We start from the raw sequence: 10643 nt of genomic DNA, 5'->3' as shown, positions 1-10643 counted from the left end.
GTCACCCGTCGATTTCGCCTGGGACATCATTACCGGGGCTGTGGCCACGGCGCTACTTTTGTTTCAACTTCCCGCTCAGTGTCTCCAAAAGCTTTTCCTTCTTGCTACAGGGAAGAACAAAACCGTCTCATGATTTTATCAGCTTACCCATCTAGTGCGCCGCATTGTCAACAAGCACGCGGGGCTACATGAGGGTCAAGTTTGGCAGCTAGTACATGCCTTAGCTCTAAGTAAACTTCTTTATACAATTCCACATCTTTCTCTGACTTGTCACCAAAGACATCAGATTGAGGTTGCACTTCATACACTGTATAAGACCGCCCTCAACGTTCCCGTTAATACGTCCACTCAGCGCCTATACTCTACGGGGCTGTTCTTGCCCCTGGGAGATCTCATACAACAACATAAAGACCGGCAAATGGCACGTCTTTCTAGCACAAAACAAGGACACTGGATCCTTCATCAAGTTGCTCTCAAGCCTATTGACTTGCCTGTAATCACCCCTCCTGCACCGCTCCCAGATAACCTCAGGATAGCTCCCATCCCAAAAAACGTTGCAGCTGATACGAATCCAGGGAGACGATGTGCTCGCGTTGTCAATCATGTCCATCCAATTGATTCTACGAAAGTCTACACGGATGCATCACGGACGCATGTCGGAGCAGCCGCATATTCCATCGCAAGTGGCAATGAAGTAGTGACACACACCCTTGGTGCTTTCACTAATCCCCCACCTACAGCGACTCTAGAGACCCTCCCAATAATCACCAGTATTCAGGACCTCTCATTACGGCCCCCTAAACCCCTCAGGATATACCATATACACTGATTCAATGCAAGCTATTCGCGCCATTCACATGGGTAGGAGGAGGAGGAGAAAAGCGAAAGGAAAGGCCGAGAGGTTATCCAGGCTTAGAGCCCGTATTGCTACTCGGCACTGGGGAAGGGGTGTTCAGGGGATAAAAGAGATGGCAGGCGAAAAAGGGGGGATAGGAGCGGGGTCGCGCACACGCTTTAATCCCTTCGTGGGCACTAGAGTCTCTCAGCTAAACCTGTGTCCTTCATAAAACGCAGAAGGGCTTTTGTTGCCTTCTGCGAAGTCGATTGTAGGGGTCTTTGTCCTAGAATAGTCTCTAGCTTGAACTGTTGATTGTCCAATCTTCTGAGCTCGGCTGCCAAAACGCGTCTTTCCGATGAATACTCGGGGCAACAACAAAGCACATGGTCGATTGTCTCTTCAACCTCGCAGGCGTCGCAGTGAGCACTACTGGCCATCCCGATGAGGAAGGAGTAGGCTTTCGTGAAGGCCACTCCCAACCACAGCCTACAAAGTAAAGTAGACTGTGATCGAGTCAGCCCACACGGAAGACGACGCTGGAGTAGAGGGTCCTGGTTGTGGAGGCGTGGGTGCACAAAGTCCGGTGTATTCCATTGAGTGATGGAGGTCCTCCGCGCGAACTGACGAAGCAGCCTAGCGGCATCAGTCCTTGCAAGCGGAAGCAAGATGGTCCTTTCACTGTCATGGCTTGTCCGGGCGGCTGCATCAGCCGAGACATTGCCGGTGATTCCACAGTGACTTGGCAGCCACTAAAATACAATATTATGGCCCTTTATGACAGCCTGGTGAAATAATTCCCGAATTTCTGTCACTAGTTGGTGCAAAGGACCGTAGCGCAGGGCTGCTCGGAAGCTTTGCAGGGCGCCTTTGGAGTCGGTAAAAATGGACCATTTTTGGGGAGAAGCTTCCATGATGTATTGAAGAGCTTCACGGATGGCTGCAAGTTCAGTAGCCGTCGAGCTCGTCACATGGGCGACACGGAATCGAATCTTGGTTGATTCTGATGGTATAACCACCGCACCTGCCGAACTCGAGGACGTCACAGAACCGTCTGTGTATACATGCTTCCGGTCGTTGTGTTGTTCGTACATTAACTGCATAGAAAACTGTCTGAGAGCCAGTGGTGGTAAGTCGGCCTTTTTTCCAATGCCTGGAACATGCAGACGAATGTCCGGTGTTTCCAGGCACCACAACGGGGAGGACGCTGTGACCGCAGGCGTGTAGTCTGACGGTACCTCAGCCCTGTGCGCTGCGACAATGGCTTCAAAGGAAGAGCGTGGTCGACTCTGAGGAAGCTGCGCAAGGTGGTGACTTGGTAGCCTCGTGAGGAGCCTCATGTGTAGGCGTAGCGTCTCAGTGGTCACATAAGTTGCTGTAGGATAGTCTTGGGCAATGTATAATGTGCCCACTGTTGAAGCACATCGCGGCAAACCAAGACACGTGCGGAGAGCCTGCGCTTGGATGCTTTGGATCACCCGAAGGTTAGAGGAGCATGTACCGGATATCGCTGGCAAGCTGTAGCGCAAAACTCCCAAGAAGAGTGCCTGGTACAGTTGCAGCATTCCTCTGACCGATGTGCCCCACGTCTTTCCAGCGAGAAATTTGAAAACGTGGGCGATGGCGGTGAGTTTCTTCTTTAAGAAAGACACATGTGCGCTCCATGACAGGTCCCTGTCGATGATCACGCCAAGAAATTTGTGATTTCTGGAGTAAGGTATCGACTTTCCATTGATGGTTATGGGATATCGGGACATGGGTTTGCGGGTAAACGCAACGACCGCGCACTTTTCACTAGAAATACTGAGTCCTTGCTTTCGGAGGTATGCCCTCGTCACATTGGCCGCTTTTTGAAGCCGTGCTCGCAGCTGAGGTCGATTAACAGCCGAAGCCCAGAGGCAGATGTCATCGGCGTAAATGGATATACGGACAGTCTTCGGTAGAGCGTGGACAAGCCCGATTATCGCTAGGTTGAAGAGGGTTGGGCTTAGCACCCCACCTTGAGGAACACCACGTTTGATGATGTGCTGCGATGTTGGGCCGTCTTCTGTCATTACAAAAAATGATCTTTCGGACAAGAAGCTGTGTATCCATTTGTAAATTCTGCCACCGAGTCCAAAGTGCTGAAGGGCGTCTAGTACTGACTCGTGAAGCACGTTATCATAGGCCCCCTTGACGTCGAGAAAGAGGGCTGCTGAGAGCCGTTTGCGGCTTTTTTCTTGCTGTACAAACGTGACTAGATCTACCACACAGTCAATAGAAGAACGCCCTCGTCGAAAACCGGCCATAGCCTCCGGATATGCGTTGTGGTATTCGAGGAACCACTGTAGCCGCGTGAGGATCATTCTTTCCATGACTTTGCCAAGGCAGCTTGCCAGGGCAACAGGACGGTACGATGCCAGATCAAGGGGAGTTTTGCCAGGCTTTAGCAATGGAACGAGACGGCTTGTTTTCCACTGTGGGGGTACGACACCATCTGTCCATGTCTGGTTAAATAGGTCCAGAAGGGCTTGTCGAGGTCCAGGGCCTATGTGGCATAAGGTGGAGTATGTTACTCCATCATGACCCGGTGGATTCCTGAAGAACTGCAGTATGATCTACGCAAAGCCTTAACAAAGCTACGTCCCCACACTGTCACACTGAGGTGGATTCCTGGTCACGCTAGAATCCCAGGCAATGAGGTAGTGCATAGCCTCGCCCGCGAACTTCTGCACCGGGCGCCTGGGATTCCCTGGCCTTATTCACCTACGTGGGACACTACTCTCCACAACAAACAAGAAATAAAGCTTCACTACAAGAACATCACAGGAACTCTTCGTACACTTCCTGTTCAAGACAAATCTCTAACAACCACGCAACTACGCATTCTTCGACGCGTACAGTTAAATGCCATCCTTACACCTGCTCGTTCCTTCCTCTACCGTATCCGACACTCGCCAGCATATCCCAATTGTCCCAAACCATACGCTAATTTAGAACACTGCATTTTCGCCTGCCCCATTGCAATTTAATCCCCACATTTTTCCCACCCACCTCCTTCAACGTGGCGGACGTGGCTAGCCTCGGACCAGCTCTCGGACCAGTTGGCGTTGGTGAACCTGGCCCGGGACATTCTCGACGCTTAATGTTGCGTTGGAATAAAGTTTTTTCCTCCTCCTCCTCCTTTCACTTTTGTTTTTCCAGACTGCATTGGCGCTCGACGCGGTGCGTAAACGAGCGCACCCAGCCAGCTGAGAACATGCCCAGCAGCATGGCCAGCCGTGCCCGTCCCGGGCTTGTCTCGACCGGAAGCGCTAAGTTCATTAGAGGCTCGCAGCTGTACTGAAAGAAGTCGCGTAGCGATTGTAAGGTTACTCATTCACGCATTCAATAGCGCTAGCTTTTAAATGCGCGCCACAGCTCAGAGAACTCCCAACCATTTCGGCGTCATTTCGGTAGTGTCATTCTTTCAGCATCAATTTGCTCTTTCTTTTTTTTTAAATTCCAAGTTGAGATAAGGTGTTTAAATATAGTCAATGGTGCTTAGTGGCTACAGTAGTGACACCAGTGTGTTTTATGCAGCGTTCAGGCTTCGAATTCCTCTAACCTTTTGTCGCAATGCGCCAGAATGCCATTAAAAAGACAATTTCTGTTTCTTTTTGACGCAGCAAATTATAGCCGATGAATCTCATCCTCACCACTTCATGTATCTCTGACCGAAGATACGCATGTAGACCGGACAGGGGCTTGAAGGTTAGGACTGTGTCAAGATTCAGGTGCTGCAGTCGATGCCACTACGGAAATGGAAAATGGCGGTTCCCAAATTATTGAATACCTAATGCACCTACTCCTAAAATCTATTGCGCACCTTGCCTTTAAAGATAACGTGTAGTAACGAAAAAATAATCGCGGTTCCTGCTTTAGAAATGTGTTTAGTCAGAGTTTAAAAAGGCGGCCATCTCACATTGCACAAATGCGTAATTAAAGCCGACATATTGTGGGAATGCACTCTGTAGGAGCTCGCTGGAATGAACTACCGCTAATTGTAACATACGAAATAACTTCATTTGAAATGCAATGAACGAACAAACATTCAGCGAATTCTATTTACAGGTTTGAACAAAGATAGATTTTACATTTTGTAGCAATCTTGATGAGGGATCTCTCCATTTCTTTGTTCATCTGTCAAATAATCTCGAAATTTCGTACGCCGATGTACCGTACACGCGGTTTTTTTAATTCTGCCTCAATAAGTAATGCAAAAAGTAAACCGTCTATCTGTGCTTCAAGCCCACTTATTTGGTTACATGGATCCACGGCTTCCTGATGAACTTCTCAGACGCGCCCTGCTAATTTTAATAGATCTAAACGCGAGCCCAGCTCTTCTCCAATCCCTTTTTGTGGTTGGACTATTCGATAGCGCATTGTAGGGGCCGAAGCTGTTTGAGCGCATTCTACCATGCTATAAAGAAAAAAAAAGCTCCGCTGAATGGGAGGGGGGTACGGGTGCGGTGTTGGGCGATATCAAAGACAAGTGGTGGGGAATGGAACTGCTTTGTGCAACTTATAGAGGAGGCGTCTTTGGGATACAGATGGATGAAAATGACGAGGAGCTCTCTTTGCTCCACGGTTCCTGGTTCCGCAAATTTGTTTGAGTGTTCAGTGGATGATGAAATTATCTAACACCACGAAAAAGTGATGTAGAAATTCCAGGATGGGAGTTGTAAAATAGTAGGCGAGTATTCTCACCAGGCTGTCATGTCCGCACGCACATATCTACGTGTGATTGTTTTGGAGGTCCTAGGCTTGAGGGCTCCGGTTATTTTATTAAAACGGCTTATTACCATGTGAAGGGTCTTTTATAATAAAACAACCTATTGCCTCTTCAGAAGAAAAGGATCGTTTTAAAATAAGCCACTTAAATGCCGCCTACAGTGCCCTGTCGAGGACGCCATGTAGCACGTAGTGACCACCTCTGTCTGCATGGCATCAGGCCCGGCCACTCAGAAGAACCCCAGTTTTCCATAAATTTAGTTTAAACGTACGTTATCTGTTTTTGGATTATTTCTATGGCATCGGCGGCCTTCTTTCCTAGTGAGCGCAGTTATTAGTAAACAGAGTAAGGCATTTACGAGCGCGTTCATGGAAATCCATGGCAGGCTCTGCGGTAAGCAGCTGACACTACGTAACCATTTCTGCCCTGGCCTGTGGTTTGCAGTTGCTGCTCGAGCGGGGTGCATCTATTCTTCTGTTCGCTATACATCGGTACTTATTCCTTATTACGGTGATTATTGTGAAACCAACAAATATGCCCCAACTAGCATCGCTTGAAATGATTTCCAAGTCATGAAAAGGGTTCGAAGTACAGCCAAAATTTTGAAGTTTAACAACTTCTTCGGCCCTTTTCTGGTGACAGATAGCGCCTTAATTTATTAGGAATCAAGAAATAATGCCGCACTTTTATTGTCCATTTATGACGTCACAAATGAGCCAGGACGTGAGCAGCAGTAATGAAACCAGACAACCAAGAGTCGCCAAATGTATATTTCGCACGTGTGTGAACACGCTTGAACAAACCAGCTTGTATCGCGCCGCAAGGGTGAATTCAAATGAGCCTTGAAGAGAACTTATCACCCCTAACAGCACGTTCTACATAAGTTAAAGAAAAAAAGATCCATAATGAATATAACTAGGGAAATTATCTTCCAGCGCGCATTTTCATTCAGTTTCTTGTGAGGTTTGTTGATTTTTTGACCCCGCCACATCCCCACTCAGTCCTGCGTCGTAAGCCGGAGTCCTTCCCTCGCGATTCACCTCGAATGCTGTGTTTTTGTTGCGACTCCGTTTAACAAAAACCTCACCACGACTACAATTCGGCATGTGGCGTCACTAGTCCATGGAGTACTTTGGCCGTGAGGCCATCTTCTCTAGCAAACAGACTGGCTTTCAATCACAGTCGAGCCACGAGGACCCACTCGATCAGCTTGTGTTTGAGTAGTGTACGCCAAAGTTGTCGAGTCCCGACGTCGTGTCGGGCTGCCTGGTGTATTTCTGCCCTTTCTCATCTTTTCTTCCCCCGCGTCGCATTGACGTTGCACTGGCGTCAAACAAGTTTCACTATAATGAGTAACCCTGAAGGATTAAAAAACGCGAATAACTAGCACTATAACAAGGCAGGTGTTGAGAAAAGGATGGTGGTAAGAAGTTTCAAATACCTGATGAAAGCTAAATGACTGGAGCCAGAAAAAGCATTCAATAAAGAGTAATGTAAGCAATGTGGTTGTTGCTTAGTGGATACGAAGCGAGTTTGAACAAAATCAAGAAAGCTAGTTTAGCATCCCGTATATAGTCTAGCAAGGAACGGTAGTCAGGACTAAGGCGCCACCGATGGTAATGAGTGTCTTGCCGTAAATTTAGGCCTGCCACCGTCACATGTTTTTCTTCGAATGTTTTTTGGTTCCGGGGCATGTTCATAATAGATAGTAAAGGTCTGCCGGAGTCGTGCCATCGGAGCAGCTTGGGCATTTCATGTGTCCGCGGTAGTTCCCTTTCAGTCCCTGTGTGTTGGCAGGACTAAGTGTCACCCCCAAGCGGATTCTTCGTAGGACAAACTCCTCTATCTTGGTGAGGTCGAGTGGGAGAAGAACCGAACGCGGAGGTATAAGAACACGCGTTTGGCTCCGAAGGTTCTCTTTTGCAGCCATTCGTGCGGCCCATGGGTCATTTGCGAGCTAGCCCGTACATTGCCTGCAATATTGGTGTGGCCAGGCGCTCAAGAAACAAGCACCTTCGATAGCATTTTGCTGTGGAGCTGGTGGATTCGTTGGCATATGATGGGAGACTGCGAAACCTGTTTTAGATAAACAATCACCTGCGCAGAGTCAGTACGAAAATTTATAATGGGCAGGGCTGGCTGTATTGGATTGCTGCACACAGCAGGGTGTCGTGTATAGCCTACAACGTTAGAAGGACTGGGTGCATGTCGCAGAGGTGTAGGGAATACGGCCTTCTACGCTGAGGTGAGTGGGGCTGGTTCATGCCGTGGCTCCACATGTTCCTGTGCATGCAGCGTCGGTGGGCAAGAAACATAGATCGCCTCGTCCCGGGTTATTTGAGAGGGGACAGAGCTGTGCTTCACCCTCCTCAGTCTGCCCTTTTCTGCAGATTTCTTGTTTTGTTGGCTGTTATAATCGTGTAACCCCAGGGTCGAAGGCCATCTTGAGTTTACGGTGAAGCCAAGATGCCCGGATTGAAGTGATCGTACAGTGCATGGCTGTTATGCAGGCATAAATATTATGACAGTCGCACAGCTCGCCGTTGAGTTATGAGCTCCTCATTCGTATTGAGTTAACCTTGTTCTTGGAGGATCCGTACCGGTGTTATGCGAGGGAGACCGGTGATGCCTCGCATGGCTCCCCGATTTATGGCTTCCAGTTTAGCATGTTGGGAAACGATGAGACGCTAAAACTGGGCTTCACAGATCAATCGCGGTTAGAGAACTGTGCACACCAGCCTCCAAGCGACCGCAGTTATTGCCCCACCCACTTCTGGTGCAATGCGGCGGATTAGACAAATGGTATTTGCCGTCTTTTGCCTCACTGCTTTCAGCCATCCTGTAGCGGTACCAGCCTGATAAATATGCAGACCCAGGATGCGGAGCTCCGTTGTTCCTACAAGTTAATGAGGCCCTCTGTGCATAGATGGATGTTGGACCGCTAGCTTCTTACGGCCATCTTTGTTTGGAACTGTCATGTATACTTCGTCTTCTCGGCGGAGACAGTGACAGGAACCTTCGCTGTATGATTCCTGGATAACTTCTAGGCGGCCGTGCCAGCACTATAATATTAGCGACAGTTCTTAAGCGACCTTGTGATTGTACATACAATCTAGAGGAGCTAGCTTAAGTCATAGACGACTGGATGACGTGGCTGTCGGTCATACTCGTGTACAATTAATGCGTAAAAGTAAAGTTACACAAAAATTTTAAAAAGGTATACAGTATAATCTCGATAAACAGAAATCGCTTACATGAAATTGCCGCTCAAACGGAACAGTTGCCTGGAATTTGGTTGGTTTTGTATTCAGATAACGTAAAAAAACTCTCGGTAATCGGAACTAAAATTTCCGCATCACCGTGTAAACGGAACCAGAAATGGAACTTCTTGTGAAATCCACTTGCATGAGAATCAGCTTTTTACGGATCCGGCTGTTTCGTTCTTGTTTTTTTTTTCTTCCTTCATGCTTTTTTAGCCTTGTTGGCCTCGTAAGCCTCGTCTCGTAAGTGGTTAGCCGTGTTAGCGCAACGAATGCAACATCGCAGTTCTTGTTCCAGTCGTTCGGTCTCGATTCTAGACGCCGAGGATACAGGGCTCACCTCCTGTCGCCTCGTTCATGCCATCGTTGTGCTATTCGTCCTTCATTACCACGTTGCCGTCTTCTAAATTCGATGGCTCGTAAGCACTCGCGAAGTTGAGGCCTCTAGCCTCCGTGAAGATGCAAGGACTCAAAAATAATTGACGCATTTTGTAGTGCACAGCGACTCATTGTTGCCAAATCAACTTTGTGAATGCTGTGCCTACGCTTCTTGTAGTTTTCTTGCTTTCTGAAAACTATCAGCTACAGTCACTTTCTAGTGGTTAGAGTTCCATGAAATGCCCTTAGAAGTGTGTACGCACATAAATTTGCACCTTAGAACATCTCTCTCAGTAAACACAACTCCAGTTAAACGGAACTAATTTTTCCGGTCCCTGGAAGTTCCGTTTATCGAGAGTCTACTGTATATTGGTGGGTATGAAAAAAGGAAATTATGAGGGTGGCCCGAAGAATATACTGGAATAATGGAGTTTTCATGCTTTTGAAGTAAACGTCCGACGCGCACCTAGCATAAGCTTTTACGAATTCGTGAAAGCACATGTGAAGTGTGCACCATGGGAGAATTCGAGCTGTTCGAAGTGCCGATGAGATGAAAACATCGCAACGTGAATGTGACGCCAACGCACCGCCTACCCAGCAATGTAGATTATTTACTTTGAATGCCAGAAGTCAGGCAAAACCAACTTTCTGGATCAAATCTCTTTTGCGAATTTTAGAGGTGACCTGGCACGGAACCTTTTATGAAAAAAGCAGGTGTAATCCTGTTATATCTGGTCGCAAAAAAAGGTAATGTAGGTGGAAATGTCTGAGTCAGTGAGCTCATTTCCAGTTAGACGACTTGGTCCGGGCCTCCACTGCAGGAGAATGTTATGGTTATGCTCTCCGGCTAACGTGTGTACTCCATTAACAGGGACTCTGCGACACTTCCGATAAACGCTTTAACTCTTTCGTCCACGACCGGAGGCATTGTGGACGCTATAGTTATCGCCAGCACCGAGCGGCACTGCGTGATTTGCGCGTCGCAGCAGAAACGCGCTCCGTGTCTGGTTTGCTTTTGTGACTTTCTTTGTAAAGTGGCTATCGAATGCGTTCATTACTGTAACTGAAGGCAAGCGGGCCACTAGCCACTACATCGGTGTACTGACGTAATTCCAGCGGTCGAAGAACGCCAAGACTGGGAAAGAGAGGAAAATTGTTTGGGCAATTTTCTAAATTATGTGATGGGCATAGAGATGTAATTTTTGGCTAAGGTACTTTGAGATCCCCTCTCCTAAGTAAGAACTGGATGTGCTGACTACTGCTTGACTGCGTTCTGCGAGAGCTCAGGATTTAGAAAAAAAGGTTGAAAAGAGTGTCGCGGGCGCTGTTATTTGGCGGCGCTGTTATCTTGGCATGGCAGTCTTTGTAATGAACCGAGCCCGTAATTTATCTTTATGGTTCCTTTAAGATGAGGTTT

This window comes from Haemaphysalis longicornis, unplaced genomic scaffold, assembly GCF_048455015.1.
Source record: "Haemaphysalis longicornis isolate Haplotype H1 unplaced genomic scaffold, Haemaphysalis longicornis Haplotype H1 scaffold_2, whole genome shotgun sequence".
NCBI lineage: Eukaryota > Metazoa > Arthropoda > Arachnida > Ixodida > Ixodidae > Haemaphysalis > Haemaphysalis longicornis.
Note: the sequence above shows the minus strand (reverse complement) of the source record.